Source organism: Meriones unguiculatus, chromosome 9, assembly GCF_030254825.1.
Source record: "Meriones unguiculatus strain TT.TT164.6M chromosome 9, Bangor_MerUng_6.1, whole genome shotgun sequence".
Taxonomy (NCBI): domain Eukaryota; kingdom Metazoa; phylum Chordata; class Mammalia; order Rodentia; family Muridae; genus Meriones; species Meriones unguiculatus.
In genome coordinates, this window is record NC_083357.1 from 101043497 (window position 1) to 101051860 (window position 8364).

General features: G+C 40.2%; 1 non-coding gene across 1 annotated transcript; it reads left to right on the plus strand.

The window, feature by feature from the left end:
* Positions 1 to 1757: 1757 nt before the first annotated feature.
* Positions 1758 to 1884, plus strand: LOC132656700 (small nucleolar RNA SNORA17). The gene has a single exon (XR_009594413.1). It is a non-coding gene; the product is annotated as a small nucleolar RNA SNORA17 (small nucleolar RNA).
* The last annotated feature ends 6480 nt before the right edge of the window (positions 1885 to 8364 follow it).

Below are 8364 nucleotides of genomic sequence, written 5' to 3' on the forward strand. Positions count from 1 at the left end.
CACGGGTGATCTGAGACAATCCATCTCAAGTCAGTTAATCATAGTAGAATGCCCCCTTTGCAAGATGAGTATCATGACACACTATAACTCTAGCATCCAAGAGACTAGGCACAAAGTTTATGAGTTTCAGTGCATTTGGGGCAATATGTGTAATTCCAGACCAGTGTGGACTATGTAATGAGATAATTTCTATAAAAATAAAAAGACCTTTTAAAAGTTATCATGGCATATATGCCGTGTATATTTAGAATGTATACGCAGTCTGAGGACATAATTCTATCCTCCATAGAGTAGGAAGAAAAATAACATTTGAGAGAGCTTAGAGTTTGAGAAAAATATTTTAAGCATATAAGTGTGTCCATTTTACCATGTGGCATGGTTTGTAGATACAGAGATGAAAACTCAGTTTCTCCTATCTACTAAATCACAGCACCAATAATGAACCTATAAATGTTGAATGAAGCCAAATGGGTTGACTAGGGTTCTTCGCCTTTCTCAAAAATTCTGAATGTTAAGTGTAATATTATGCATGCATGTTTTGTGGTTGATTGTGAAGTCATACTTACTTCAAATGAGTATTGTTCTCCTCTCTGTCCAATTGAATAAAAGGTCTTCTAATTAAATTTCTCTTGTGTGATCAGAGTCTATATTTTAATTTTAACATAGGGAGCATCACAAAGCTCACTATATATGACCTCTGATGGTAGAACATTGCTAGAAAAGGTATGTTTTATTTATATAGACTATAAGTCAGTAGGATGTTGGGTAGTCAAATTGTCTTTGGATATTAGTATTCACAGTGTTTTGACTGAGAATGGCTTCCATCAGCTTATTTGAACACATAGGAGGTCCCCAGTCGGTAGAACTATTTGGGAAGAGTATCTAGCTCTGTTGTCAGGGGTGTGTCACTGATGAGGGAGAACTCTCTCTTTCTCCCTCATGTTTGTCAGCTGACACATGTCCACCACCGTGCCTGCCTGACTGCTACTATGCTCCCTACCATCATGGTCATGCACTGTAATTCTCAGGAACTGCAAGTCACAAATTAAATGTTTATTTATCAGCCTGGCCATAGTGTTTTGTCATGGCAATATAAAAAGTTACTAAGACATTGCCTGTTTATTTATAAAATACATCACTACTGTGCCTATTCTTCAACTGTATTAAAATGAATATTTCCAATCACATATTCACGGCATAAATTGAAATATTTAGTAAAAACTGTAAATAGTTCCATTACTATATGATGAAAAATATACACAGATTAATAAAAAATAGACAGTATATGTTGACTATTGAAAAAGTGCCTATATGTAGATATCAATTCTATTTTTAAATTAAGAAAACTATAGAATAATTTTGAACACCAAAGAGAGGAACATAAGGAACCTTTAATAACTTATGGAGTTCTTATAGGGTTTAGTAATTTCCAAGAGAAGAAGGAGGCACTTCAAGAGGGTGGTAGGAATAAATACTGGAAGAGTTAGAGGGAGGCTGGCAGGTGAATTATGTTTAAAATACATTGCCTACATATATAAAATTATCTAAGAATTAGTGAAAATATATTTTAAAGAAGAATAAGGAAGTAGAACATTAAATTGTTTTTATATTTTTCCAAGGAAGAAAATGAAATATTCTATTTTCGTGCTTTTTAAAATCAGTTTTCCAAACAATATATTTTGATCATATGTCTCACCTCCTCATGCTCCTTCCAAGTCCTCCCTTAAACAAACAAACAAAAAAGTAAAACAAAACAACTTTCCCCTAGAGGCTTTGCAAGTGTGACTGCTGTGTCACATGCATGTCTGTGGTACAGAAAGGAGAGTGGTTATATCTATGCTCAGTGTTCTGACCTGTGAACACCTGAATGTTTCAACCACCAGTCTGGTGCCACGGGCCCACCTGGGCTCGCCAGGTAGGTAGCAAACCAGAGACTAGAAGAACCCAGCATGGGGTTCCAGGAAGCCCAAGACAGATGCATGAAGCCACTCGGGCTGGGCCAGGCAAGGAGGGACCGGAAATGACTACCAGGCCAGTGCCATACCACCTGGACAGGTAGCTAGCCTGAGATGACCACCAATCTGGTGCCACGCAGGCCTGGAGGAGACAGGCTATACCCTGCCAGTGTCATAATCCACAATTGGGACATAGCACTCCTGAGACCAATCCTCAGATGACACCAGATACTCAGAGACCTGGGGCACAACCAAGAGGAGCAAAGTAAGGAATAGAGAAATGGAGAAGGAAGAGAAACAGAAGGCTGAGAGCACAATGAAGAGAAGTAGTACTGGGGACTCCAAGGTAGTGAGGAACGGCCTGATGTGCACAACCAGGTGGATGCCACCTGGGATCATGGTGGGGTCCTTACCTTCAGCAACCCTAGCCACTTGCTACCTATGGGAGGCATGAGAGCTGGCCCTAGGTTCATGACAGCAGGAGAGCTGTCCCTGCCCCTCACCAGCTGTAGCACTTTGGAGAACAGGCCCTGCATCTCACCTGGGCAGCATGTAGAGCTTGTCGTAGATGTGAGGGTTGCAGGTTAGCTGGCCCCGAGGGCTTGAAAGCCGAGACCTGGTGCCTCTCAGGCCCAGACAGATCTGGGGCTTTGAATTGGCCTACCCCAACATCTATGCCGTTGATGAACTACTAGAGTACATGAAGGGGCTGGTAATACAGATTCAAAATTACAGAATCTTTACAACACAGGGCAATAACAGGATATCTGAGAGAAGTCCCAGTGAGGTTCCAGTATTGCTAGAGAAGCAGAAGCCCGAAGCATTGTAACTGACCAAAGAGTCATTGCAACAAAAATTAGCAAGCAAAGAAGTATTGACAAAAGGGTATACTGCAGGACACACTGTGACAGTACAGCTCCCACAATGAAAGGTTTTTTTTTCCTCTCTTGGAGGAGATTGGAAGGATAGAGGGCAGATACGAGGGGCTTGTGTGCAGAATGTGAAATTCGTAACAAATTTCTGGCCTTCCCAATACTTTTCCCCCAACACATTTCTATACGTAATTTTGCATATTAATTTTTACATTGTAAATTGCCTACCATGGTGTCTGTCTGCCTGGCTGTACTGTGACCAAGATTACATCAAGGTCTGTGTCTCCATTCTTCTCAAAAAGCACATTTGATTATCAGAGATCTACAAAGTTGCTTGGAAGGAAAAAGGCATAAGAATTTGTGCTGTTGAATAGAGAATACTCATACAGACCTAAGAACAGAGTTTCTATAGGGACTTAAAAAAAAATTCTTATTGTTAATCTAGGACTCTTCTCACTCTGAAACAAGCATGCTTTTCTCGCTTTTCATTTGGATGTGATTACGCATCCTGTGCCATCATGTTGCATTTTCCTTCTCTGATCTGACACAAAACCAAGTCGCCACCACCACCCAAACAGTGATGACAGTTGATGCTCTCTCCTGGCTCCAAACAACTGATAACAGAAAATAATAAATTCGCTTGAAGAAACAGAAACTCAAAGCTAACCAAATCTATGGGCAGGAAGGGAAAGAGCGAGGAAAGAATGGCATCCGAAGACTGGCCATATGCCCTGCTAATGAACACTCTCCCTCACATCTTGCTTTGGCTTCCTTTGGCAACTACACTTTCCCAGGCCCAGCTCCTGTACGTGGGCTTTCAGGAGCTGGCAGCTCTCCATTCTAGCACTTCATTTCACACAACGGCTCTAATTTTCCAGTATTGACTGGAGAACTTAGTCTCCCTGGTGCCAGGTCAATTCCTAAACACTGTTTCATTTAAAGCTTTGATTGTTGTTGTGAACTATGGGGGGGCGGTGAGGGTGTTCCAGTTATCAGACTAAACTCAACTATACAGAACTTATTTTATTGTGGTTCACAGAAAATACTACACATGTACCTAGCTCTACATAGTGTCTGATCCAGTTGAAATGCATTTGTAAATATAACATTTATATTTTAAACGCACTTGAACTACAAGTATCATACATTAAGGGTGAGGACTAGTGTGTGTGTGGACAGGTTTTGAATAAAATTGGGCACTCCCCAATCTGGATACAAAGTAATTGGCATTTAGAGTCTAGACACAGAACGTTTTAACTCTTCTGAATTAGATACGTGCACACTCTGCAATTGATCAGAGCTGTTGGGAGGGGCTAGCGCATGGCAAAAGAAAAATAAGGTTATTTATGATTGGCATTTGGCTTTTACAAGAAACAGTAGCACATTTTAAAAATATGTTAAAGTTTAAAAAAATTTTTTAAACTTTACTTTCCTCATAAGTCACCTGTAGTTCTTTGTCTAGGGATAGGACCCCACAAAAAATTTCCCCATTTCTATTAATATTGCCATTGTTCCAATCTTGTTTATGTAGCCATTTCTAGGAGAGACTGTTTCACAGTCAACTTCCTGGTATTCCAGCACTATTGCTATTGCTATTTTTTTTTTTTTTTACTAGCCAGAACTTGATCCTCTGATCCTATCACTGAAGACACTATATACTTGATTCATAAACTATGGAGAAGTTGAGTTGGCATTGGCCTGGCAGCTTCATGTCTATAGGTTAGCTTTCATGGTGCTGAAAGGTGCTATTACAGGCTACTACAGGAGGGCAGCTGCGCATACAAACTCACAGCAGTTAGGACGGCATGCACAAGGCTTGTGCAAGCTCAAGCCAGATCAAATCCCAGCATGAAGAAAAGCAGTGGGCACACAATGTAACATTCTTAAACAAAGGGCTATGGTGATTGATTCCTATTAAAAGAGGGAGAATCTGGCTTGACTTTTTGTTCTAGCAACAAGGAAAGGAAGTTTCCGATTATCCTCGTACTACTTCCTCCCTTCTTCTGTTACAGAATCCAAAGTCTAGGGATGAAAAAACGATTTAATTATAAATAGAAATATTTTATCACCTTTAGAGTAAAAAGGAACACTCCCGCAAAATCTTCAGCTCCTACCACCTACAGCAATGACTCCTTGTGGAACACTCACGTTAATCGGGGCAAGGGAATTCAACTGCAGACAAGTCAAAAAAAGGCTCAGTTAGTTCTAAAATATATGGCTCCAGCGGTATGCGCTGTCTGACTCAGCCGGTCAACCGCTAGACAGTTTGCTGGTTGGTACACACACCTTTCATTTATCATAGGTCATTCCCACTTTCATTCTTGTTTAGCTAGCACATAATGGATTCCCTCTTTCCTCTCAGCACTCACTCATTTTTATTGTTTCCCTCTGAACTCCCTCCAGCTTGTCAATGTATTTCTTTTATCAAAATGCCCCCCAAACTGTTATAAAATAATCTGATAATTTTTTGATGGAAATGGTGTTAATATTAAATAGTCCCCAAGCTTCAGCACATTTAAATCTGCATATGACCTTCAAAGCCTTCAGCTCTCACTCTCAGGATGTTTCCATTTGGGTAGGTCTACTCCGTACATCCTTGCTGGCTTTGATCGCTTTGATCGCCTTTTCTAGACCATTCTGAAATGATTTCTAAGGTTAATAGTATGGTTTTTTTGTTTTGTTCTATCTTTGAGTCATTCCATTAGGAGGAGTAGTGTGTGAGGTAACAGATTGTCTGTTACATAAGGCTTACCTACATGACATTGACACAAAACGCTGAGAAGTAGGTAGACTGCTTCCATATAGAGAAGACTTGGCGGCCTTATTTAGTAAGTAAGCTAGCATTGCTCAAATATGAGCTGACCTTTCAGTTTAGACACTGTTTAGTGAAAGAAATGAACTCTTTTCAAGGGACGTCACTCGCCTGACACCCCACTGTAATAGCAAACAGCACAGACCATGCAAGTAGAAGCCAACTGACGGGACATAACCCAGACATTACACTGTCAGGTTTTAAAGGGAACTGCCGCACAAGCAGAGAAACCTAGACACCAGCCGTGGCTGTCATAAAAGTCAACTGTAAAAGGCTTTAGTTTTAAGACAGAAACCAGTAGCAATGGTCAGAGTTGGTAGTATGCGGTGCTGCAGTCTTCAGGAAACCTGGAGCCTGCAGTCTACAGCCACACCACCTGGAACATGTCCAATCTCACTGGGTCCCAGAAGCTAAGTGGAGTCAGGCATGGTTAGTCTTTGGATAGAGAACACTCTTCTTTCTGATTCAGGACCTTTTGCTGATGAAACCACTGTTGTCACAATTCTCTTCCCCCGTAAGGCACTGAAGCTGGAATTTTTAGAGTAGAGTTTCTCAATCCATTGCCAGCTTGGAATGAGTAATTCTCTCCGGTGGTGCTTGCCTTATGTACTGACAAACGTCTGTCTGTCAGTGCCCCTGCTTCGGCATCTGCACCCCAGTAGCACCATCCCTACAACCTTAGCGAAGTTGCCCAGGTTCTCTATGGCTCAGTTTTCTGATAATACAATACTTGATTATTGTGAGATTTAAAAATCATACATGAAAATCAACATAGTGTTTATCATGTAAGCACAAAATACATCTTCGCTAATTTTCATTTAATATCTATGTAGTTCGCATTACAGAATTGAGCTCAAAAATTCTCCCTGTCTTTCTGGGCCAGTTTCCCAAATGGAGCCCTCTTTCAGATTTTACTTAAAATAAAACATGAATACATGGCATTTTATAGCTATCCTGCTCAATATTTATTCCTAAAATGAGATGAATCAGGAAGGACAGCCCAGAGAAGAGAGGTTGATACGTTTTAGTGTGCACTATCCTAGTCAAGATTGAAAACAAGGGATGACAACCTAACTAAATAAAGAACAGTAAGTTTTCCTAAAACGAATTGTGTGTGTGCCCACACACAAACATGATTACTCATGAATGCAGGTGTGGAAAGCACAGGTCAATATTGGGTGTTTATGTATTTTTCTCTCCACTTTACTTTTTTTAAAAAAAAAAGTGGTTTTGATTGAAATAGAATTACAAGATTTTCCTACTCTCTTTCCTCCCTTTCCTCCCTGCAGCTCCTCAAGTTATTCTTCTTTGAGCCTCTTCTCTGTCCCCACTCTCAAGTGGATAGTGTTCTTCTCTTTTGTTATATTTGTTATAAGTCTATACGTGTGTATATATGCACAATCATATATTCCTGCTGGGTCCATTTTTTGTGGTGTGTATACACACACACACACACACACACACACACATATGTGGCTTCAAGGCTGATGGCTCTTTTCTGTTTTTTTTCCATCTGTCTGTCTATCTATCCATCCATCTATCTATCCATCCATCCACCCACCTACCCACCCACCCATCCATCCATCCATCTATCTATTTACTTACTTATTCACTTACTTATTTTATCACTTTACAGCCTGATCCTAGATCCCTCTCCCCTCTTCTTCCAATCCCATCCTCATACTCCCTTCTCTCATTTCCCCTCTCTTCTTCTCAGAGAAGAGAAGGCTGCCAATGGGTACCAATCCACCCTGGCACATCAAGTCACAATAGGACTAAAGGTATTATCTCCCATTGAGCCCTGACAAGGCAGCTCAGCTAGGGGAAAGAGAGCCAAAGGCAGGCAAAAGAATCAGAGACAGTCCCTACTCCCATTGTTAGAGGACTCACATGTTGACCAAGCTGCACATCTGCTACATAGGGGGTCTAGGTCCATTCCATGCATGCTCTTTGGTTGTTAGTTCAGTTGCTGTGAGCCTACAAGGATCCAGTTTAAGCCATCGAGCTAAAACGACTCTTTACAGATCATTTACCGTAAAATAAAATCCTAAAAGAATTCTGTACCTCTGTTCCATTAGATAATGAAGAATATCAGAACGCTGTAGTTTAAAGAATATACCTATTTTTTTTTTCATTGTATTGTTTTGGCTTCTTTGTAAAAAAAAAAAAATCAAGTATCTGGAATTATGTGGGTTTATTTCTGGCTCTTCTATTCAGTTCCATTGATCCACCATTCTGTTTCTATGCCAGTACCATGCAGTTTTTATGATTGTTGCTCTATAGTACAGCTTGAGATCAGGGGTGGAGATACCTCCAGAAGATCTTTTATTGTACAGGATTGATTTACCAATTCTGGTTTTTTTGTTTGTTTGTTTTCCATATGAAATTGAAAATTGTTATTTCAAGTTCTGAAAAGAATTCTGTTGGTATTTTGATGAGAATCCCATTGAATCTGTAGATTGCTTTTGGCAGGATGGCCACTTTCACAATGTTAATCCTACCGATGCATGAGCAAGGGAGATCTTTCCATTTTCTGATATCTGTTTCAACTTCTTTCTTCAGAGACTTGAAGTTTTTTCCATTCAGGTCTTTCACTTGCTTGGTTAGAGTCACACCAAGGTACTTTATGTTATTTGTGGCCATTGTAAAGGGTATTGTTTCCCTAATTTCTTTCTCAGCCCTTTTGTCTTTTGTTTACAGGAGGACTACTGATTTTTTTTTTTTT